This window comes from Triturus cristatus, chromosome 8, assembly GCF_964204655.1.
Source record: "Triturus cristatus chromosome 8, aTriCri1.1, whole genome shotgun sequence".
NCBI lineage: Eukaryota > Metazoa > Chordata > Amphibia > Caudata > Salamandridae > Triturus > Triturus cristatus.
This window is the reverse complement of record NC_140591.1, coordinates 736,385,182-736,409,503: the sequence shown is the minus strand read 5'-3', so window position 1 is coordinate 736,409,503 and position 24,322 is coordinate 736,385,182. Positions and strand designations below refer to the sequence as shown.

General features: G+C 41.7%; 15 non-coding genes across 15 annotated transcripts; all 15 read right to left on the bottom strand.

Moving 5' to 3' along the window:
- Nucleotides 1-1,643: 1,643 nt before the first annotated feature.
- On the bottom strand, nt 1,644-1,716 carry TRNAV-CAC (transfer RNA valine (anticodon CAC)). The gene has a single exon. It is a non-coding gene; the product is annotated as a tRNA-Val (tRNA).
- Nucleotides 1,717-1,988: 272 nt separating this feature from the next.
- On the bottom strand, nt 1,989-2,060 carry TRNAP-UGG (transfer RNA proline (anticodon UGG)). Its single transcript has one exon. It is a non-coding gene; the product is annotated as a tRNA-Pro (tRNA).
- A 2,316-nt stretch (nt 2,061-4,376) lies between these two features.
- Nucleotides 4,377-4,448, bottom strand: TRNAP-UGG (transfer RNA proline (anticodon UGG)). The gene has a single exon. It is a non-coding gene; the product is annotated as a tRNA-Pro (tRNA).
- Nucleotides 4,449-8,815: 4,367 nt separating this feature from the next.
- Nucleotides 8,816-8,888, bottom strand: TRNAV-CAC (transfer RNA valine (anticodon CAC)). Its single transcript has one exon. It is a non-coding gene; the product is annotated as a tRNA-Val (tRNA).
- Nucleotides 8,889-9,160: 272 nt separating this feature from the next.
- TRNAP-UGG (transfer RNA proline (anticodon UGG)) lies at nt 9,161-9,232 on the bottom strand. The gene has a single exon. It is a non-coding gene; the product is annotated as a tRNA-Pro (tRNA).
- Nucleotides 9,233-11,202: 1,970 nt separating this feature from the next.
- On the bottom strand, nt 11,203-11,275 carry TRNAV-CAC (transfer RNA valine (anticodon CAC)). The gene has a single exon. It is a non-coding gene; the product is annotated as a tRNA-Val (tRNA).
- Nucleotides 11,276-13,598: 2,323 nt separating this feature from the next.
- On the bottom strand, nt 13,599-13,671 carry TRNAV-CAC (transfer RNA valine (anticodon CAC)). The gene has a single exon. It is a non-coding gene; the product is annotated as a tRNA-Val (tRNA).
- A 2,324-nt stretch (nt 13,672-15,995) lies between these two features.
- On the bottom strand, nt 15,996-16,068 carry TRNAV-CAC (transfer RNA valine (anticodon CAC)). The gene has a single exon. It is a non-coding gene; the product is annotated as a tRNA-Val (tRNA).
- A 272-nt stretch (nt 16,069-16,340) lies between these two features.
- On the bottom strand, nt 16,341-16,412 carry TRNAP-UGG (transfer RNA proline (anticodon UGG)). The gene has a single exon. It is a non-coding gene; the product is annotated as a tRNA-Pro (tRNA).
- Nucleotides 16,413-18,384: 1,972 nt separating this feature from the next.
- TRNAV-CAC (transfer RNA valine (anticodon CAC)) lies at nt 18,385-18,457 on the bottom strand. The gene has a single exon. It is a non-coding gene; the product is annotated as a tRNA-Val (tRNA).
- A 272-nt stretch (nt 18,458-18,729) lies between these two features.
- TRNAP-UGG (transfer RNA proline (anticodon UGG)) lies at nt 18,730-18,801 on the bottom strand. Its single transcript has one exon. It is a non-coding gene; the product is annotated as a tRNA-Pro (tRNA).
- Nucleotides 18,802-20,771: 1,970 nt separating this feature from the next.
- On the bottom strand, nt 20,772-20,844 carry TRNAV-CAC (transfer RNA valine (anticodon CAC)). The gene has a single exon. It is a non-coding gene; the product is annotated as a tRNA-Val (tRNA).
- A 272-nt stretch (nt 20,845-21,116) lies between these two features.
- On the bottom strand, nt 21,117-21,188 carry TRNAP-UGG (transfer RNA proline (anticodon UGG)). The gene has a single exon. It is a non-coding gene; the product is annotated as a tRNA-Pro (tRNA).
- A 1,979-nt stretch (nt 21,189-23,167) lies between these two features.
- On the bottom strand, nt 23,168-23,240 carry TRNAV-CAC (transfer RNA valine (anticodon CAC)). Its single transcript has one exon. It is a non-coding gene; the product is annotated as a tRNA-Val (tRNA).
- A 272-nt stretch (nt 23,241-23,512) lies between these two features.
- Nucleotides 23,513-23,584, bottom strand: TRNAP-UGG (transfer RNA proline (anticodon UGG)). Its single transcript has one exon. It is a non-coding gene; the product is annotated as a tRNA-Pro (tRNA).
- Nucleotides 23,585-24,322: the final 738 nt, after the last annotated feature.

Genomic DNA, 24,322 nt, shown 5'->3' with positions numbered 1-24,322 from the left:
TACCAAGGTGAATACCTAGGCCACAGATTCAAGCTAAAGATCTTCCTGCTGAATGCAAGGCGCAATAAAAACTGCATATCGCTGGACTAAAGCATTCCTTGCATAGCCTCTAACATCATAACATAACTGAGCTGCTAGCAGCAAGCTAACCAATACCTTTCTGAAATGAGAATGACATGTGCTTATCTGCTCAATCAGTGCTCAATCAGGCGAGATTTAGAAAAGGTGGAAAGGGTCCAAGTGGATGCCCCTTCCTTTTTAGGGTGGGTCCTGCTGACTATCATAGGATTGCTTGTAAAAGTGGTCAGGGTCAGAGGAAAAGCTGCCAACACTTCTTAGCGTTCTCTATAGATGCAGCCATTTTCTGTGACTGTAATTTCGGCCTTTTCCCAGAAGTCTCTATTCTGCCTATGCAAATTAACAAAAGCAGTGCTTATTCCTCACTTGCTCAAATGTCCTTCCTGTCCAGAAAGCTCTGATTAAGCATGCTTATTTTCTTTTTCTGGGATATTTTAAATTGTTTCGCTGTCCAGTCTGTGGCAGTAGAAAGCTGCTTATGATGCCAGGTTTTGATGAATCCCCAAGGTACAAGTACAGAGGAATATATCTGTCTCTAGGATATGGAACTTTTAGCTAACACATCACAATATGTGATGCTTGCCAAGAAAACACTACATTCTGGAGCGCTGATGATCAGAACATTCTGCTCCTGAAGGATAGAAAAGACAGCTTGATTGAAATAAAGTCTGTTTATATTGACGCTCTCTCTCTCCCTATATATACATACATGCATACACACACACACACAGGTATGTCATGCATTTCTTCAGATTTGTTTCAACCATTTACCATTTATTGGAGAATCCCTACTTTTCAAGTGACTGCAAATGAAGTCATCTCTGGCACTTTTTGAGCAAAGTAAGAGACACACATGACACCTTTTTATAAAAGTCATCGGTTTCTTTGTTACTGTGTACTTTCAAAGCATGGGGCTTTCACACGTCAGGTAAACCTGATTACCACTACACAACAAAAGCAGATGCAGCTTTCTTATCTATGTCGTGATAGAACAGTTGTGAATTGAGTAGAAGAAGGGCCCTGATGTGATACTTATTACATGCAGCCTGTAAGATAGTCAAACATGCAGGCTAGGAAGGAAGATGCAAATATCAATGTATTAGAAAAACACCTAAAGGCGAGTGATATGCTTTCATTCATGCATGGCTAGGAAAAATCGCCATACTGTTGCAAACATTCTTACACCACCAACTGGAAATAAATGATTCTGACATTAAACGTAAAGGTGACAATGCATTTGTATCATCACCTTGAGAAGGATCATCTTGGAATTGAGCCGAGGGCCTCTGCACTCAAAGCCAGAAACACTCCACTAAAATAAGATTCCTGTTGGTGCCAACAATTCTCCATGTTAATGCTTGTTCTAGGTGAGCAGTGAACCGATTGCAGGGCTCTTTTGAAAGCAAGGTCTGAGAACCAACAGATACATCCACACGCCGATTACTTTAGTGTTTTGAGAGAATTCCCTTTCTTGGAACGAGATTGCATGAAATAATCTTCAGGGCTTGGACAATTCCATGGCAAAACGGCACCTATCAACATTGTAGCCAACACAATATAACAACTGTTTCTGCCCGGTTTCGAACCGGGGACCTTTCGCATGTGAGGCGAACGTGATAACCACTACACTACAGAAACAGATACCTACAGTTGATTTTTCTGTAATGAAACTGCTCCGAACTGGCTATTCCATGGGCCTCTGGCTTTAGATTTCTTTCATGCAACCTGCCCGACATCCCTAGCTGAACGCTCGTACATGCCATGCAAGACCAGATGTTTGGTATTAGCTCAGATTGGGCAGGGCTGAAGCATGAGACTCTAGCAAAGAATTATCCACTACTGCAAAGAAAAAATTGATGTTGGTTTTGAAACGCAAACTTCAAAACAACTTGAAAAGAGTACCAAGAAAAGGGCTCGTCCGGGATTTGAACCCGGGACCTCTCGCACCCAAAGCGAGAATCATACCCCTAGACCAACGAGCCCTCAAAATCCTCTTACCGCTCAAAAGCTAATACCGGCTCTAAGCCCGCAATGAAGATCATGCTGGTATCTTTATGATGCTTGGTCTGTGAATACGCATGAAAGTCAGTCTCAACTTACCCTTTCTCAAACGATAGCACTATCATTTACAAGTGTCTCCTTTTATTCCGTCCCAGCTTTGGACACGTCTTACAGGAAGTCAGCCCTTAATTATATATTTCTGCAGTGGCTGAAGCTTAATGAGAAAGAGTAACAAGTTGTTCATAATAACATAAGAAACACATTGTGCATTTTCTCTCAAATACTCCTTCACTTTGTGCCAAAAGAAATACCAAGGTGAATACCTAGGCCACAGATTCAAGCTAAAGATCTTCCTGGTGAAGGCAAGGCGCAATAAAAACTGCATATCGCTGGACTAAAGCATTCCTTGCATAGCCTCTAACATCATAACATAACTGAGCTGCTAGCAGCAAGCTAACCAATACCTTTCTGAAATGAGAATGACATGTGCTTATCTGCTCAATCAGTGCTCAATCAGGCGAGATTTAGAAAAGGTGGAAAGGGTCCAAGTGGATGCCCCTTCCTTTTTAGGGTGGGTCCTGCTGACTATCATAGGATTGCTTGTAAAAGTGGTCAGGGTCAGAGGAAAAGCTGCCAACACTTCTTAGCGTTCTCTATAGATGCAGCCATTTTCTGTGACTGTAATTTCGGCCTTTTCCCAGAAGTCTCTATTCTGCCTATGCAAATTAACAAAAGCAGTGCTTATTCCTCACTTGCTCAAAGGTCCTTCCTGTCCAGAAAGCTCTGATTAAGCATGCTTATTTTCTTTTTCTGGGATATTTTAAATTGTTTCGCTGTCCAGTCTGTGGCAGTAGAAAGCTGCTTATGATGCCAGGTTTTGATGAATCCCCAAGGTACAAGTACAGAGGAATATATCAGTCTCTAGGATATGGAACTTTTAGCTAACACATCACAATATGTGATGCTTGCCAAGAAAACACTACATTCTGGAGCGCTGATGATCAGAACATTCTGCTCCTGAAGGATAGAAAAGACAGCTTGATTGAAATAAAGTCTGTTTATATTGACGCTCTCTCTCTCCCTATATATACATACATGCGTACACACACACACACAGGTATGTCATGCATTTCTTCAGATTTGTTTCAACCATTTACCATTTATTGGAGAATCCCTACTTTTCAAGTGACTGCAAATGAAGTCATCTCTGGCACTTTTTGTGCAAAGTAAGAGACACACATGACACCTTTTTATAAAAGTCATCGGTTTCTTTGTTACTGTGTACTTTCAAAGCGTGGGGCTTTCACACGTCAGGTAAACCTGATTACCACTACACAACAAAAGCAGATGCAGCTTTCTTATCTATGTCGTGATAGAACAGTTGTGAATTGAGTAGAAGAAGGTCCCTGATGTGATACTTATTACATGCAGCCTGTAAGATAGTCAAACATGCAGGCTAGGAAGGAAGATGCAAATATCAATGTATTAGAAAAACACCTAAAGGCGAGTGATATGCTTTCATTCATGCATGGCTAGGAAAAATCGCCATACTGTTGCAAACATTCTTACACCACCAACTGGAAATAAATGATTCTGACATTAAACGTAAAGGTGACAATGCATTTGTATCATCACCTTGAGAAGGATCATCTTGGAATTGAGCCGAGGGCCTCTGCACTCAAAGCCAGAAACACTCCACTAAAATAAGATTCCTGTTGGTGCCAACAATTCTCCATGTTAATGCTTGTTCTAGGTGAGCAGTGAACCGATTGCAGGGCTCTTTTGAAAGCAAGGTCTGAGAACCAACAGATACATCCACACGCTGATTACTTTAGTGTTTTGAGAGAATTCCCTTTCTTGGAACGAGATTGCATGAAATAATCTTCAGGGCTTGGACAATTCCATGGCAAAACGGCACCTATCAACATTGTAGCCAACACAATATAACAACTGTTTCTGCCCGGTTTCGAACCGGGGGACCTTTCGCGTGTGAGGCGAACGTGATAACCACTACACAACAGAAACAGATACCTACAGTTGATTTTTCTGTAATGAAACTGCTCCGAACTGGCTATTCCATGGGCCTCTGGTTTTAGATTTCTTTCATGCAACCTGCCCGACATCCCTAGCTGAACGCTCGTACATGCCATGCAAGACCAGATGTTTGGTATTAGCTCAGACTGGGCAGGGCTGAAGCATGAGACTCTAGCAAAGAATTATCCACTACTGCAAAGAAAAAATTGATGTTGGTTTTGAAACGCAAACTTCAAAACAACTTGAAAAGAGTACCAAGAAAAGGGCTCGTCCGGGATTTGAACCCGGGACCTCTCGCACCCAAAGCGAGAATCATACCCCTAGACCAACGAGCCCTCAAAATCCTCTTACCTCTCAAAAGCTAATACCGGCTCTAAGCCCGCAATGAAGATCATGCTGGTATCTTTATGATGCTTGGTCTGTGAATACGCATGAAAGTCAGTCTCAACTTACCCTTTCTCAAACGATAGCACTATCATTTACAAGTGTCTCCTTTTATTCCGTCCCAGCTTTGGACACGTCTTACAGGAAGTCAGCCCTTATTTATATATTTCTGCAGTGGCTGAAGCTTAATGAGAAAGAGTAACAAGTTGTTCATAACAACATAAGAAACACATTGTGCATTTTCTCTCAAATACTCCTTCACTTTGTGCCAAAAGAAATACCAAGGTCAATACCTAGGCCACAGATTCAAGCTAAAGATCTTCCTGCTGAATGCAAGGCGCAATAAAAACTGCATATCGCTGGACTAAAGCATTCCTTGCACAGCCTCTAACATCATAACATAACTGAGCTGCTAGCAGCAAGCTAACCAATACCTTTCTGAAATGAGAATGACATGTGCTTATCTGCTCAATCAGTGCTCAATCAGGCTCGATCAGGCGAGATTTAGAAAAGGTGGAAAGGGTCCAAGTGGATGCCCCTTCCTTTTTAGGGTGGGTCCTGCTCACTATCATAGGATTGCTTGTAAAAGTGGCCAGGGTCAGAGGAAAAGCTGCCAACACTTCTTAGCGTTCTCTATAGATGCAGCCATTTTCTGTGACTGTAATTTCGGCCTTTTCCCAGAAGTCTCTATTCTGCCTATGCAAATTAACAAAAGCAGTGCTTATTCCTCACTTGCTCAAATGTCCTTCCTGTCCAGAAAGCTCTGATTAAGCATGCTTATTTTCTTTTTCTGGGATATTTTAAATTGTTTCGCTGTCCAGTCTGTGGCAGTAGAAAGCTGCTTATGATGCCAGGTTTTGATGAATCCCCAAGGTACAAGTACAGAGGAATATATCAGTCTCTAGGATATGGAACTTTTAGCTAACACATCACAATATGTGATGCTTGCCAAGAAAACACTACATTCTGGAGCGCTGATGATCAGAACATTCTGCTCCTGAAGGATAGAAAAGACAGCTTGATTGAAATAAAGTCTGTTTATATTGACGCTCTCTCTCTCCCTATATATACATACATGCATACACACACACACACATGTATGTCATGCATTTCTTCAGATTTGTTTCAACCATTTACCATTTATTGGAGAATCCCTACTTTTCAAGTGACTGCAAATGAAGTCATCTCTGGCACTTTTTGTGCAAAGTAAGAGACACACATGACACCTTTTTATAAAAGTCATCGGTTTCTTTGTTACTGTGTACTTTCAAAGCATGGGGCTTTCACACGTCAGGTAAACCTGATTACCACTACACAACAAAAGCAGATGCAGCTTTCTTATCTATGTCGTGATAGAACAGTTGTGAATTGAGTAGAAGAAGGGCCCTGATGTGATACTTATTACATGCAGCCTGTAAGATAGTCAAACATGCAGGCTAGGAAGGAAGATGCAAATATCAATGTATTAGAAAAACACCTAAAGGCGAGTGATATGCTTTCATTCATGCATGGCTAGGAAAAATCGCCATACTGTTGCAAACATTCTTACACCACCAACTGGAAATAAATGATTCTGACATTAAACGTAAAGGTGACAATGCATTTGTATCATCACCTTGAGAAGGATCATCTTGGAATTGAGCCGAGGGCCTCTGCACTCAAAGCCAGAAACACTCCACTAAAATAAGATTCCTGTTGGTGCCAACAATTCTCCATGTTAATGCTTGTTCTAGGTGAGCAGTGAACCGATTGCAGGGCTCTTTTGAAAGCAAGGTCTGAGAACCAACAGATACATCCACACGCCGATTACTTTAGTGTTTTGAGAGAATTCCCTTTCTTGGAACGAGATTGCATGAAATAATCTTCAGGGCTTGGACAATTCCATGGCAAAACGGCACCTATCAAAATTGTAGCCAACACAATATAACAACTGTTTCTGCCCGGTTTCGAACCGGGGACCTTTCGCGTGTGAGGCAAACGTGATAACCACTACACTACAGAAAAAGATACCTACAGTTGATTTTTCTGTAATGAAACTGCTCCGAACTGGCTATTCCATGGGCCTCTGGCTTTAGATTTCTTTCATGCAACCTGCCCGACATCCCTAGCTGAACGCTCGTACATGCCATGCAAGACCAGATGTTTGGTATTAGCTCAGACTGGGCAGGGCTGAAGCATGAGACTCTAGCAAAGAATTATCCACTACTGCAAAGAAAAAATTGATGTTGGTTTTGAAACGCAAACTTCAAAACAACTTGAAAAGAGTACCAAGAAAAGGGCTCGTCCGAGATTTGAACCCGGGACCTCTCGCACCCAAAGCGAGAATCATACCCCTAGACCAACGAGCCCTCAAAATCCTCTTACCTCTCAAAAGCTAATACCGGCTCTAAGCCCGCAATGAAGATCATGCTGGAATCTTTATGATGCTTGGTCTGTGAATACGCATGAAAGTCAGTCTCAACTTACCCTTTCTCAAACGATAGCACTATCATTTACAAGTGTCTCCTTTTATTCCGTCCCAGCTTTGGACACGTCTTACAGGAAGTCAGCCCTTATTTATATATTTCTTCAGTGGCTGAAGCTTAATGAGAAAGAGTAACAAGTTGTTCATAACAACATAAGAAACACATTGTGCATTTTCTCTCAAATACTCCTTCACTTTGTGCCAAAAGAAATACCAAGGTGAATACCTAGGCCACAGATTCAAGCTAAAGATCTTCCTGCTGAATGCAAGGCGCAATAAAAACTGCATATCGCTGGACTAAAGCATTCCTTGCATAGCCTCTAACATCATAACATAACTGAGCTGCTAGCAGCAAGCTAACCAATACCTTTCTGAAATGAGAATGACATGTGCTTATCTGCTCAATCAGTGCTCAATCAGGCGAGATTTAGAAAAGGTGGAAAGGGTCCAAGTGGATGCCCCTTCCTTTTTAGGGTGGGTCCTGCTGACTATCATAGGATTGCTTGTAAAAGTGGTCAGGGTCAGAGGAAAAGCTGCCAACACTTCTTAGCGTTCTCTATAGATGCAGCCATTTTCTGTGACTGTAATTTCGGCCTTTTCCCAGAAGTCTCTATTCTGCCTATGCAAATTAACAAAAGCAGTGCTTATTCCTCACTTGCTCAAATGTCCTTCCTGTCCAGAAAGCTCTGATTAAGCATGCTTATTTTCTTTTTCTGGGATATTTTAAATTGTTTCGCTGTCCAGTCTGTGGCAGTAGAAAGCTGCTTATGATGCCAGGTTTTGATGAATCCCCAAGGTACAAGTACAGAGGAATATATCTGTCTCTAGGATATGGAACTTTTAGCTAACACATCACAATATGTGATGCTTGCCAAGAAAACACTACATTCTGGAGCGCTGATGATCAGAACATTCTGCTCCTGAAGGATAGAAAAGACAGCTTGATTGAAATAAAGTCTGTTTATATTGACGCTCTCTCTCTCCCTATATATACATACATGCATACACACACACACACAGGTATGTCATGCATTTCTTCAGATTTGTTTCAACCATTTACCATTTATTGGAGAATCCCTACTTTTCAAGTGACTGCAAATGAAGTCATCTCTGGCACTTTTTGAGCAAAGTAAGAGACACACATGACACATTTTTATAAAAGTCATCGGTTTCTTTGTTACTGTGTACTTTCAAAGCATGGGGCTTTCACACGTCAGGTAAACCTGATTACCACTACACAACAAAAGCAGATGCAGCTTTCTTATCTATGTCGTGATAGAACAGTTGTGAATTGAGTAGAAGAAGGGCCCTGATGTGATACTTATTACATGCAGCCTGTAAGATAGTCAAACATGCAGGCTACGAAGGAAGATGCAAATATCAATGTATTAGAAAAACACCTAAAGGCGAGTGATATGCTTTCATTCATGCATGGCTAGGAAAAATCGCCATACTGTTGCAAACATTCTTACACCACCAACTGGAAATAAATGATTCTGACATTAAACGTAAAGGTGACAATGCATTTGTATCATCACCTTGAGAAGGATCATCTTGGAATTGAGCCGAGGGCCTCTGCACTCAAAGCCAGAAACACTCCACTAAAATAAGATTCCTGTTGGTGCCAACAATTCTCCATGTTAATGCTTGTTCTAGGTGAGCAGTGAACCGATTGCAGGGCTCTTTTGAAAGCAAGGTCTGAGAACCAACAGATACATCCACACGCAGATTACTTTAGTGTTTTGAGAGAATTCCCTTTCTTGGAACGAGATTGCATGAAATAATCTTCAGGGCTTGGACAATTCCATGGCAAAACGGCACCTATCAACATTGTAGCCAACACAATATAACAACTGTTTCTGCCCGGTTTCGAACCGGGGACCTTTCGCATGTGAGGCGAACGTGATAACCACTACACTACAGAAACAGATACCTACAGTTGATTTTTCTGTAATGAAACTGCTCCGAACTGGCTATTCCATGGGCCTCTGGCTTTAGATTTCTTTCATGCAACCTGCCCGACATCCCTAGCTGAACGCTCGTACATGCCATGCAAGACCAGATGTTTGGTATTAGCTCAGATTGGGCAGGGCTGAAGCATGAGACTCTAGCAAAGAATTATCCACTACTGCAAAGAAAAAATTGATGTTGGTTTTGAAACGCAAACTTCAAAACAACTTGAAAAGAGTACCAAGAAAAGGGCTCGTCCGGGATTTGAACCCGGGACCTCTCGCACCCAAAGCGAGAATCATACCCCTAGACCAACGAGCCCTCAAAATCCTCTTACCGCTCAAAAGCTAATACCGGCTCTAAGCCCGCAATGAAGATCATGCTGGTATCTTTATGATGCTTGGTCTGTGAATACGCATGAAAGTCAGTCTCAACTTACCCTTTCTCAAACGATAGCACTATCATTTACAAGTGTCTCCTTTTATTCCGTCCCAGCTTTGGACACGTCTTACAGGAAGTCAGCCCTTAATTATATATTTCTGCAGTGGCTGAAGCTTAATGAGAAAGAGTAACAAGTTGTTCATAATAACATAAGAAACACATTGTGCATTTTCTCTCAAATACTCCTTCACTTTGTGCCAAAAGAAATACCAAGGTGAATACCTAGGCCACAGATTCAAGCTAAAGATCTTCCTGGTGAAGGCAAGGCGCAATAAAAACTGCATATCGCTGGACTAAAGCATTCCTTGCATAGCCTCTAACATCATAACATAACTGAGCTGCTAGCAGCAAGCTAACCAATACCTTTCTGAAATGAGAATGACATGTGCTTATCTGCTCAATCAGTGCTCAATCAGGCAAGATTTAGAAAAGGTGGAAAGGGTCCAAGTGGATGCCCCTTCCTTTTTAGGGTGGGTCCTGCTGACTATCATAGGATTGCTTGTAAAAGTGGTCAGGGTCAGAGGAAAAGCTGCCAACACTTCTTAGCGTTCTCTATAGATGCAGCCATTTTCTGTGACTGTAATTTCGGCCTTTTCCCAGAAGTCTCTATTCTGCCTATGCAAATTAACAAAAGCAGTGCTTATTCCTCACTTGCTCAAAGGTCCTTCCTGTCCAGAAAGCTCTGATTAAGCATGCTTATTTTCTTTTTCTGGGATATTTTAAATTGTTTCGCTGTCCAGTCTGTGGCAGTAGAAAGCTGCTTATGATGCCAGGTTTTGATGAATCCCCAAGGTACAAGTACAGAGGAATATATCAGTCTCTAGGATATGGAACTTTTAGCTAACACATCACAATATGTGATGCTTGCCAAGAAAACACTACATTCTGGAGCGCTGATGATCAGAACATTCTGCTCCTGAAGGATAGAAAAGACAGCTTGATTGAAATAAAGTCTGTTTATATTGACGCTCTCTCTCTCCCTATATATACATACATGCGTACACACACACACACAGGTATGTCATGCATTTCTTCAGATTTGTTTCAACCATTTACCATTTATTGGAGAATCCCTACTTTTCAAGTGACTGCAAATGAAGTCATCTCTGGCACTTTTTGTGCAAAGTAAGAGACACACATGACACCTTTTTATAAAAGTCATCGGTTTCTTTGTTACTGTGTACTTTCAAAGCGTGGGGCTTTCACACGTCAGGTAAACCTGATTACCACTACACAACAAAAGCAGATGCAGCTTTCTTATCTATGTCGTGATAGAACAGTTGTGAATTGAGTAGAAGAAGGGCCCTGATGTGATACTTATTACATGCAGCCTGTAAGATAGTCAAACATGCAGGCTAGGAAGGAAGATGCAAATATCAATGTATTAGAAAAACACCTAAAGGCGAGTGATATGCTTTCATTCATGCATGGCTAGGAAAAATCGCCATACTGTTGCAAACATTCTTACACCACCAACTGGAAATAAATGATTCTGACATTAAACGTAAAGGTGACAATGCATTTGTATCATCACCTTGAGAAGGATCATCTTGGAATTGAGCCGAGGGCCTCTGCACTCAAAGCCAGAAACACTCCACTAAAATAAGATTCCTGTTGGTGCCAACAATTCTCCATGTTAATGCTTGTTCTAGGTGAGCAGTGAACCGATTGCAGGGCTCTTTTGAAAGCAAGGTCTGAGAACCAACAGATACATCCACACGCTGATTACTTTAGTGTTTTGAGAGAATTCCCTTTCTTGGAACGAGATTGCATGAAATAATCTTCAGGGCTTGGACAATTCCATGGCAAAACGGCACCTATCAACATTGTAGCCAACACAATATAACAACTGTTTCTGCCCGGTTTCGAACCGGGGACCTTTCGCATGTGAGGCGAACGTGATAACCACTACACTACAGAAACAGATACCTACAGTTGATTTTTCTGTAATGAAACTGCTCCGAACTGGCTATTCCATGGGCCTCTGGCTTTAGATTTCTTTCATGCAACCTGCCCGACATCCCTAGCTGAACGCTCGTACATGCCATGCAAGACCAGATGTTTGGTATTAGCTCAGACTGGGCAGGGCTGAAGCATGAGACTCTAGCAAAGAATTATCCACTACTGCAAAGAAAAAATTGATGTTGGTTTTGAAACGCAAACTTCAAAACAACTTGAAAAGAGTACCAAGAAAAGGGCTCGTCGGGGATTTGAACCCGGGACCTCTCGCACCCAAAGTGAGAATCATACCCCTAGACCAACGAGCCCTCAAAATCCTCTTACCTCTCAAAAGCTAATAACGGCTCTAAGCCCGCAATGAAGATCATGCTGGTATCTTTATGATGCTTGGTCTGTGAATACGCATGAAAGTCAGTCTCAACTTACCCTTTCTCAAACGATAGCACTATCATTTACAAGTGTCTCCTTTTATTCCGTCCCAGCTTTGGACACGTCTTACAGGAAGTCAGCCCTTATTTATATATTTCTGCAGTGGCTGAAGCTTAATGAGAAAGAGTAACAAGTTGTTCATAACAACATAAGAAACACATTGTGCATTTTCTCTCAAATACTCCTTCACTTTGTGCCAAAAGAAATACCAAGGTGAATACCTAGGCCACAGATTCAAGCTAAAGATCTTCCTGCTGAATGCAAGGCGCAATAAAAACTGCATATCGCTGGACTAAAGCATTCCTTGCATAGCCTCTAACATCATAACATAACTGAGCTGCTAGCAGCAAGCTAACCAATACCTTTCTGAAATGAGAATGACATGTGCTTATCTGCTCAATCAGTGCTCAATTGGCTCGATCAGGCGAGATTTAGAAAAGGTGGAAAGGGTCCAAGTGGATGCCCCTTCCTTTTTAGGGTGGGTCCTGCTGACTATCATAGGATTGCTTGTAAAAGTGGCCAGGGTCAGAGGAAAAGCTGCCAACACTTCTTAGCGTTCTCTATAGATGCAGCCATTTTCTGTGACTGTAATTTCGGCCTTTTCCCAGAAATCTCTATTCTGCCTATGCAAATTAACAAAAGCAGTGCTTATTCCTCACTTGCTCAAATGTCCTTCCTGTCCAGAAAGCTCTGATTAAGCATGCTTATTTTCTTTTTCTGGGATATTTTAAATTGTTTCGCTGTCCAGTCTGTGGCAGTAGAAAGCTGCTTATGATGCCAGGTTTTGATGAATCCCCAAGGTACAAGTACAGAGGAATATATCAGTCTCTAGGATATGGAACTTTTAGCTAACACATCACAATATGTGATGCTTGCCAAGAAAACACTACATTCTGGAGCGCTGATGATCAGAACATTCTGCTCCTGAAGGATAGAAAAGACAGCTTGATTGAAATAAAGTCTGTTTATATTGACGCTCTCTCTCTCCCTATATATACATACATGCGTACACACACACACACAGGTATGTCATGCATTTCTTCAGATTTGTTTCAACCATTTACCATTTATTGGAGAATCCCTACTTTTCAAGTGACTGCAAATGAAGTCATCTCTGGCACTTTTTGTGCAAAGTAAGAGACACACATGACACCTTTTTATAAAAGTCATCGGTTTCTTTGTTACTGTGTACTTTCAAAGCATGGGGCTTTCACACGTCAGGTAAACCTGATTACCACTACACAACAAAAGCAGATGCAGCTTTCTTATCTATGTCGTGATAGAACAGTTGTGAATTGAGTAGAAGAAGGGCCCTGATGTGATACTTATTACATGCAGCCTGTAAGATAGTCAAACATGCAGGCTAAGAAGGAAGATGCAAATATCAATGTATTAGAAAAACACCTAAAGGCGAGTGATATGCTTTCATTCATGCATGGCTAGGAAAAATCGCCATACTGTTGCAAACATTCTTACACCACCAACTGGAAATAAATGATTCTGACATTAAACGTAAAGGTGACAATGCATTTGTATCATCACCTTGAGAAGGATCATCTTGGAATTGAGCCGAGGGCCTCTGCACTCAAAGCCAGAAACACTCCACTAAAATAAGATTCCTGTTGGTGCCAACAATTCTCCATGTTAATGCTTGTTCTAGGTGAGCAGTGAACCGATTGCAGGGCTCTTTTGAAAGCAAGGTCTGAGAACCAACAGATACATCCACACGCCGATTACTTTAGTGTTTTGAGAGAATTCCCTTTCTTGGAACGAGATTGCATGAAATAATCTTCAGGGCTTGGACAATTCCATGGCAAAACGGCACCTATCAACATTGTAGCCAACACAATATAACAACTGTTTCTGCCCGGTTTCGAACCGGGGACCTTTCGCGTGTGAGGCGAACGTGATAACCACTACACTACAGAAACAGATACCTACAGTTGATTTTTCTGTAATGAAACTGCTCCGAACTGGCTATTCCATGGGCCTCTGGCTTTAGATTTCTTTCATGCAACCTGCCCGACATCCCTAGCTGAACGCTCGTACATGCCATGCAAGACCAGATGTTTGGTATTAGCTCAGACTGGGCAGGGCTGAAGCATGAGACTCTAGCAAAGAATTATCCACTACTGCAAAGAAAAAATTGATGTTGGTTTTGAAACGCAAACTTCAAAACAACTTGAAAAGAGTACCAAGAAAAGGGCTCGTCCGGGATTTGAACCCGGGACCTCTCGCACCCAAAGCGAGAATCATACACATAGACCAACGAGCCCTCAAAATCCTCTTACCTCTCAAAAGCTAATACCGGCTCTAAGCCCGCAATGAAGATCATGCTGGTATCTTTATGATGCTTGGTCTGTGAATACGCATGAAAGTCAGTCTCAACTTACCCTTTCTCAAACGATAGCACTATCATTTACAAGTGTCTCCTTTTATTCCGTCCCAGCTTTGGACACGTCTTACAGGAAGTCAGCCCTTATTTATATATTTCTGCAGTGGCTGAAGCTTAATGAGAAAGAGTAACAAGTTGTTCATAACAACATAAGAAACACATTGTGCATTTTCTCTCAAATACTCCTTCACTTTGTGCCAAAAGAAATACCAAGGTGAATACCTAGGCCACAGATTCAAGCTAAAGATCTTCCTGCTGAATGCAAAGCGCAATAAAAACTGCATATCGCTGGACTAAAGCATTCCTTGCATAGCCTCTAACATCATAACATAACTGAGCTGCTAGCAGCAAGCTAACCAATACCTTTCTGAAATGAGAATGACATGTGCTTATCTGCTCAATCAGTGCTCAATCAGGCTCGATCAGGCGAGATTTAGAAAAGGTGGAAAGGGTCCAAGTGGATGCCCCTTCCTTTTTAGGGTGGGTCCTGCTCACTATCATAGGATTGCTTGTAAAAGTGGCCAGGGTCAGAGGAAAAGCTGCCAACACTTCTTAGCGTTCTCTATAGATGCAGCCATTTTCTGTGACTGTAATTTCGGCCTTTTCCCAGAAGTCTCTATTCTGCCTATGCAAATTAACAAAAGCAGTGCTTATTCCTCACTTGCTCAAATGTCCTTCCTGTCCAGAAAGCTCTGATTAAGCATGCTTATTTTCTTTTTCTGGGATATTTTAAATTGTTTCGCTGTCCAGTCTGTGGCAGTAGAAAGCTGCTTATGATGCCAGGTTTTGATGAATCCCCAAGGTACAAGTACAGAGGAATATATCAGTCTCTAGGATATGGAACTTTTAGCTAACACATCACAATATGTGATGCTTGCCAAGAAAACACTACATTCTGGAGCGCTGATGATCAGAACATTCTGCTCCTGAAGGATAGAAAAGACAGCTTGATTGAAATAAAGTCTGTTTATATTGACGCTCTCTCTCTCCCTATATATACATACATGCGTACACACACACACACAGGTATGTCATGCATTTCTTCAGATTTGTTTCAACCATTTACCATTTATTGGAGAATCCCTACTTTTCAAGTGACTGCAAATGAAGTCATCTCTGGCACTTTTTGTGCAAAGTAAGAGACACACATGACACCTTTTTATAAAAGTCATCGGTTTCTTTGTTACTGTGTACTTTCAAAGCATGGGGCTTTCACACGTCAGGTAAACCTGATTACCACTACACAACAAAAGCAGATGCAGCTTTCTTATCTATGTCGTGATAGAACAGTTGTGAATTGAGTAGAAGAAGGGCCCTGATGTGATACTTATTACATGCAGCCTGTAAGATAGTCAAACATGCAGGCTAGGAAGGAAGATGCAAATATCAATGTATTAGAAAAACACCTAAAGGCGAGTGATATGCTTTCATTCATGCATGGCTAGGAAAAATCGCCATACTGTTGCAAACATTCTTACACCACCAACTGGAAATAAATGATTCTGACATTAAACGTAAAGGTGACAATGCATTTGTATCATCACCTTGAGAAGGATCATCTTGGAATTGAGCCGAGGGCCTCTGCACTCAAAGCCAGAAACACTCCACTAAAATAAGATTCCTGTTGGTGCCAACAATTCTCCATGTTAATGCTTGTTCTAGGTGAGCAGTGAACCGATTGCAGGGCTCTTTTGAAAGCAAGGTCTGAGAACCAACAGATACATCCACACGCCGATTACTTTAGTGTTTTGAGAGAATTCCCTTTCTTGGAACGAGATTGCATGAAATAATCTTCAGGGCTTGGACAATTCCATGGCAAAACGGCACCTATCAACATTGTAGCCAACACAATATAACAACTGTTTCTGCCCGGTTTCGAACCGGGGACCTTTCGCGTGTGAGGCAAACGTGATAACCACTACACTACAGAAACAGATACCTACAGTTGATTTTTCTGTAATGAAACTGCTCCGAACTGGCTATTCCATGGGCCTCTGGCTTTAGATTTCTTTCATGCAACCTGCCCGACATCCCTAGCTGAACGCTCGTACATGCCATGCAAGACCAGATGTTTGGTATTAGCTCAGACTGGGCAGGGCTGAAGCATGAGACTCTAGCAAAGAATTATCCACTACTGCAAAGAAAAAATTGATGTTGGTTTTGAAACGCAAACTTCAAAACAACTTGAAAAGAGTACCAAGAAAAGGGCTCGTCCGGGATTTGAACCCGGGACCTCTCGCACCCAAAGCGAGAATCATACCCCTAGACCAACGAGCCCTCAAAATCCTCTTACCTCTCAAAAGCTAATACCTGCTCTAAGCCCGCAATGAAGATCATGCTGGAATCTTTATGATGCTTGGTCTGTGAATACGCATGAAAGTCAGTCTCAACTTACCCTTTCTCAAACGATAGCACTATCATTTACAAGTGTCTCCTTTTATTCCGTCCCAGCTTTGGACACGTCTTACAGGAAGTCAGCCCTTATTTATATATTTCTGCAGTGGCTGAAGCTTAATGAGAAAGAGTAACAAGTTGTTCATAATAACATAAGAAACACATTGTGCATTTTCTCTCAAATACTCCTTCACTTTGTGCCAAAAGAAATACCAAGGTGAATACCTAGGCCACAGATTCAAGCTAAAGATCTTCCTGGTGAAGGCAAGGCGCAATAAAAACTGCATATCGCTGGACTAAAGCATTCCTTGCATAGCCTCTAACATCATAACATAACTGAGCTGCTAGCAGCAAGCTAACCAATACCTTTCTGAAATGAGAATGACATGTGCTTATCTGCTCAATCAGTGCTCAATCAGGCGAGATTTAGAAAAGGTGGAAAGGGTCCAAGTGGATGCCCCTTCCTTTTTAGGGTGGGTCCTGCTGACTATCATAGGATTGCTTGTAAAAGTGGTCAGGGTCAGAGGAAAAGCTGCCAACACTTCTTAGCGTTCTCTATAGATGCAGCCATTTTCTGTGACTGTAATTTCGGCCTTTTCCCAGAAGTCTCTATTCTGCCTATGCAAATTAACAAAAGCAGTGCTTATTCCTCACTTGCTCAAATGTCCTTCCTGTCCAGAAAGCTCTGATTAAGCATGCTTATTTTCTTTTTCTGGGATATTTTAAATTGTTTCGCTGTCCAGTCTGTGGCAGTAGAAAGCTGCTTATGATGCCAGGTTTTGATGAATCCCCAAGGTACAAGTACAGAGGAATATATCTGTCTCTAGGATATGGAACTTTTAGCTAACACATCACAATATGTGATGCTTGCCAAGAAAACACTACATTCTGGAGCGCTGATGATCAGAACATTCTGCTCCTGAAGGATAGAAAAGACAGCTTGATTGAAATAAAGTCTGTTTATATTGACGCTCTCTCTCTCCCTATATATACATACATGCATACACACACACACACACAGGTATGTCATGCATTTCTTCAGATTTGTTTCAACCATTTACCATTTATTGGAGAATCCCTACTTTTCAAGTGACTGCAAATGAAGTCATCTCTGGCACTTTTTGTGCAAAGTAAGAGACACACATGACACCTTTTTATAAAAGTCATCGGTTTCTTTGTTACTGTGTACTTTCAAAGCATGGGGCTTTCACACGTCAGGTAAACCTGATTACCACTACACAACAAAAGCAGATGCAGCTTTCTTATCTATGTCGTGATAGAACAGTTGTGAATTGAGTAGAAGAAGGGCCCTGATGTGATACTTATTACATGCAGCCTGTAAGATAGTCAAACATGCAGGCTAGGAAGGAAGATGCAAATATCAATGTATTAGAAAAACACCTAAAGGCGAGTGATATGCTTTCATTCATGCATGGCTAGGAAAAATCGCCATACTGTTGCAAACATTCTTACACCACCAACTGGAAATAAATGATTCTGACATTAAACGTAAAGGTGACAATGCATTTGTATCATCACCTTGAGAAGGATCATCTTGGAATTGAGCCGAGGGCCTCTGCACTCAAAGCCAGAAACACTCCACTAAAATAAGATTCCTGTTGGTGCCAACAATTCTCCATGTTAATGCTTGTTCTAGGTGAGCAGTGAACCGATTGCAGGGCTCTTTTAAAAGCAAGGTCTGAGAACCAACAGATACATCCACACGCCGATTACTTTAGTGTTTTGAGAGAATTCCCTTTCTTGGAACGAGATTGCATGAAATAATCTTCAGGGCTTGGACAATTCCATGGCAAAACGGCACCTATCAACATTGTAGCCAACACAATATAACAACTGTTTCTGCCCGGTTTCGAACCGGGGACCTTTCGCGTGTGAGGCGAACGTGATAACCACTACACTACAGAAACAGATACCTACAGTTGATTTTTCTGTAATGAAACTGCTCCGAACTGGCTATTCCATGGGCCTCTGGCTTTAGATTTCTTTCATGCAACCTGCCCGACATCCCTAGCTGAACGCTCGTACATGCCATGCAAGACCAGATGTTTGGTATTAGCTCAGATTGGGCAGGGCTGAAGCATGAGACTCTAGCAAAGAATTATCCACTACTGCAAAGAAAAAATTGATGTTGGTTTTGAAACGCAAACTTCAAAACAACTTGAAAAGAGTACCAAGAAAAGGGCTCGTCCGGGATTTGAACCCGGGACCTCTCGCACCCAAAGCGAGAATCATACCCCTAGACCAACGAGCCCTCAAAATCCTCTTACCGCTCAAAAGCTAATACCGGCTCTAAGCCCGCAATGAAGATCATGCTGGTATCTTTATGATGCTTGGTCTGTGAATACGCATGAAAGTCAGTCTCAACTTACCCTTTCTCAAACGATAGCACTATCATTTACAAGTGTCTCCTTTTATTCCGTCCCAGCTTTGGACACGTCTTACAGGAAGTCAGCCCTTATTTATATATTTCTGCAGTGGCTGAAGCTTAATGAGAAAGAGTAACAAGTTGTTCATAATAACATAAGAAACACATTGTGCATTTTCTCTCAAATACTCCTTCACTTTGTGCCAAAAGAAATACCAAGGTGAATACCTAGGCCCCAGATTCAAGCTAAAGATCTTCCTGGTGAAGGCAAGGCGCAATAAAAACTGCATATCGCTGGACTAAAGCATTCCTTGCATAGCCTCTAACATCATAACATAACTGAGCTGCTAGCAGCAAGCTAACCAATACCTTTCTGAAATGAGAATGACATGTGCTTATCTGCTCAATCAGTGCTCAATCAGGCGAGATTTAGAAAAGGTGGAAAGGGTCCAAGTGGATGCCCCTTCCTTTTTAGGGTGGGTCCTGCTGACTATCATAGGATTGCTTGTAAAAGTGGTCAGGGTCAGAGGAAAAGCTGCCAACACTTCTTAGCGTTCTCTATAGATGCAGCCATTTTCTGTGACTGTAATTTCGGCCTTTTCCCAGAAGTCTCTATTCTGCCTATGCAAATTAACAAAAGCAGTGCTTATTCCTCACTTGCTCAAAGGTCCTTCCTGTCCAGAAAGCTCTGATTAAGCATGCTTATTTTCTTTTTCTGGGATATTTTAAATTGTTTCGCTGTCCAGTCTGTGGCAGTAGAAAGCTGCTTATGATGCCAGGTTTTGATGAATCCCCAAGGTACAAGTACAGAGGAATATATCAGTCTCTAGGATATGGAACTTTTAGCTAACACATCACAATATGTGATGCTTGCCAAGAAAACACTACATTCTGGAGCGCTGATGATCAGAACATTCTGCTCCTGAAGGATAGAAAAGACAGCTTGATTGAAATAAAGTCTGTTTATATTGACGCTCTCTCTCTCCCTATATATACATACATGCGTACACACACACACACAGGTATGTCATGCATTTCTTCAGATTTGTTTCAACCATTTACCATTTATTGGAGAATCCCTACTTTTCAAGTGACTGCAAATGAAGTCATCTCTGGCACTTTTTGTGCAAAGTAAGAGACGCACATGACACCTATTTATAAAAGTCATCGGTTTCTTTGTTACTGTGTACTTTCAAAGCATGGGGCTTTCACACGTCAGGTAAACCTGATTACCACTACACAACAAAAGCAGATGCAGCTTTCTTATCTATGTCGTGATAGAACAGTTGTGAATTGAGTAGAAGAAGGGCCCTGATGTGATACTTATTACATGCAGCCTGTAAGATAGTCAAACATGCAGGCTAGGAAGGAAGATGCAAATATCAATGTATTAGAAAAACACCTAAAGGCGAGTGATATGCTTTCATTCATGCATGGCTAGGAAAAATCGCCATACTGTTGCAAACATTCTTACACCACCAACTGGAAATAAATGATTCTGACATTAAACGTAAAGGTGACAATGCATTTGTATCATCACCTTGAGAAGGATCATCTTGGAATTGAGCCGAGGGCCTCTGCACTCAAAGCCAGAAACACTCCACTAAAATAAGATTCCTGTTGGTGCCAACAATTCTCCATGTTAATGCTTGTTCTAGGTGAGCAGTGAACCGATTGCAGGGCTCTTTTGAAAGCAAGGTCTGAGAACCAACAGATACATCCACACGCTGATTACTTTAGTGTTTTGAGAGAATTCCCTTTCTTGGAACGAGATTGCATGAAATAATCTTCAGGGCTTGGACAATTCCATGGCAAAACGGCACCTATCAACATTGTAGCCAACACAATATAACAACTGTTTCTGCCCGGTTTCGAACCGGGGACCTTTCGCGTGTGAGGCGAACGTGATAACCACTACACTACAGAAACAGATACCTACAATTGATTTTTCTGTAATGAAACTGCTCCGAACTGGCTATTCCATGGGCCTCTGGCTTTAGATTTCTTTCATGCAACCTGCCCGACATCCCTAGCTGAACGCTCGTACATGCCATGCAAGACCAGATGTTTGGTATTAGCTCAGACTGGGCAGGGCTGAAGCATGAGACTCTAGCAAAGAATTATCCACTACTGCAAAGAAAAAATTGATGTTGGTTTTGAAACGCAAACTTCAAAACAACTTGAAAAGAGTACCAAGAAAAGGGCTCGTCCGGGATTTGAACCCGGGACCTCTCGCACCCAAAGCGAGAATCATACCCCTAGACCAACGAGCCCTCAAAATCCTCTTACCTCTCAAAAGCTAATAACGGCTCTAAGCCCGCAATGAAGATCATGCTGGTATCTTTATGATGCTTGGTCTGTGAATACGCATGAAAGTCAGTCTCAACTTACCCTTTCTAAAACGATAGCACTATCATTTACAAGTGTCTCCTTTTATTCCGTCCCAGCTTTGGACACGTCTTACAGGAAGTCAGCCCTTATTTATATATTTCTGCAGTGGCTGAAGCTTAATGAGAAAGAGTAACAAGTTGTTCATAACAGCATAAGAAACACATTGTGCATTTTCTCTCAAATACTCCTTCACTTTGTGCCAAAAGAAATACCAAGGTGAATACCTAGGCCACAGATTCAAGCTAAAGATCTTCCTGCTGAATGCAAGGCGCAATAAAAACTGCATATCGCTGGACTAAAGCATTCCTTGCATAGCCTCTAACATCATAACATAACTGAGCTGCTAGCAGCAAGCTAACCAATACCTTTCTGAAATGAGAATGACATGTGCTTATCTGCTCAATCAGTGCTCAATTGGCTCGATCAGGCGAGATTTAGAAAAGGTGGAAAGGGTCCAAGTGGATGCCCCTTCCTTTTTAGGGTGGGTCCTGCTGACTATCATAGGATTGCTTGTAAAAGTGGCCAGGGTCAGAGGAAAAGCTGCCAACACTTCTTAGCGTTCTCTATAGATGCAGCCATTTTCTGTGACTGTAATTTCGGCCTTTTCCCAGAAATCTCTATTCTGCCTATGCAAATTAACAAAAGCAGTGCTTATTCCTCACTTGCTCAAATGTCCTTCCTGTCCAGAAAGCTCTGATTAAGCATGCTTATTTTCTTTTTCTGGGATATTTTAAATTGTTTCGCTGTCCAGTCTGTGGCAGTAGAAAGCTGCTTATGATGCCAGGTTTTGATGAATCCCCAAGGTACAAGTACAGAGGAATATATCAGTCTCTAGGATATGGAACTTTTAGCTAACACATCACAATATGTGATGCTTGCCAAGAAAACACTACATTCTGGAGCGCTGATGATCAGAACATTCTGCTCCTGAAGGATAGAAAAGACAGCTTGATTGAAATAAAGTCTGTTTATATTGACGCTCTCTCTCTCCCTATATATACATACATGCGTACACACACACACACAGGTATGTCATGCATTTCTTCAGATTTGTTTCAACCATTTACCATTTATTGGAGAATCCCTACTTTTCAAGTGACTGCAAATGAAGTCATCTCTGGCACTTTTTGTGCAAAGTAAGAGACACACATGACACCTTTTTATAAAAGTCATCGGTTTCTTTGTTACTGTGTACTTTCAAAGCATGGGGCTTTCACACGTCAGGTAAACCTGATTACCACTACACAACAAAAGCAGATGCAGCTTTCTTATCTATGTCGTGATAGAACAGTTGTGAATTGAGTAGAAGAAGGGCCCTGATGTGATACTTATTACATGCAGCCTGTAAGATAGTCAAACATGCAGGCTAGGAAGGAAGATGCAAATATCAATGTATTAGAAAAACACCTAAAGGCGAGTGATATGCTTTCATTCATGCATGGCTAGGAAAAATCGCCATACTGTTGCAAACATTCTTACACCACCAACTGGAAATAAATGATTCTGACATTAAACGTAAAGGTGACAATGCATTTGTATCATCACCTTGAGAAGGATCATCTTGGAATTGAGCCGAGGGCCTCTGCACTCAAAGCCAGAAACACTCCACTAAAATAAGATTCCTGTTGGTGCCAACAATTCTCCATGTTAATGCTTGTTCTAGGTGAGCAGTGAACCGATTGCAGGGCTCTTTGGAAAGCAAGGTCTGAGAACCAACAGATACATCCACACGCCGATTACTTTAGTGTTTTGAGAGAATTCCCTTTCTTGGAACGAGATTGCATGAAATAATCTTCAGGGCTTGGACAATTCCATGGCAAAACGGCACCTATCAACATTGTAGCCAACACAATATAACAACTGTTTCAGCCCGGTTTCGAACCGGGGACCTTTCGCGTGTGAGGCGAACGTGATAACCACTACACTACAGAAACAGATACCTACAGTTGATTTTTCTGTAATGAAACTGCTCCGAACTGGCTATTCCATGGGCCTCTGGCTTTAGATTTCTTTCATGCAACCTGCCCGACATCCCTAGCTGAACGCTCGTACATGCCATGCAAGACCAGATGTTTGGTATTAGCTCAGACTGGGCAGGGCTGAAGCATGAGACTCTAGCAAAGAATTATCCACTACTGCAAAGAAAAAATTGATGTTGGTTTTGAAACGCAAACTTCAAAACAACTTGAAAAGAGTACCAAGAAAAGGGCTCGTCCGGGATTTGAACCCGGGACCTCTCGCACCCAAAGCGAGAATCATACCCCTAGACCAACGAGCCCTCAAAATCCTCTTACCTCTCAAAAGCTAATACCGGCTCTAAGCCCGCAATGAAGATCATGCTGGAATCTTTATGATGCTTGGTCTGTGAATACGCATGAAAGTCAGTCTCAACTTACCCTTTCTCAAACGATAGCACTATCATTTACAAGTGTCTCCTTTTATTCCGTCCCAGCTTTGGACACGTCTTACAGGAAGTCAGCCCTTATTTATATATTTCTTCAGTGGCTGAAGCTTAATGAGAAAGAGTAACAAGTTGTTCATAACAACATAAGAAACACATTGTGCATTTTCTCTCAAATACTCCTTCACTTTGTGCCAAAAGAAATACCAAGGTGAATACCTAGGCCACAGATTCAAGCTAAAGATCTTCCTGCTGAATGCAAGGCGCAATAAAAACTGCATATCGCTGGACTAAAGCATTCCTTGCATAGCCTCTAACATCATAACATAACTGAGCTGCTAGCAGCAAGCTAACCAATACCTTTCTGAAATGAGAATGACATGTGCTTATCTGCTCAATCAGTGCTCAATCAGGCGAGATTTAGAAAAGGTGGAAAGGGTCCAAGTGGATGCCCCTTCCTTTTTAGGGTGGGTCCTGCTGACTATCATAGGATTGCTTGTAAAAGTGGTCAGGGTCAGAGGAAAAGCTGCCAACACTTCTTAGCGTTCTCTATAGATGCAGCCATTTTCTGTGACTGTAATTTCGGCCTTTTCCCAGAAGTCTCTATTCTGCCTA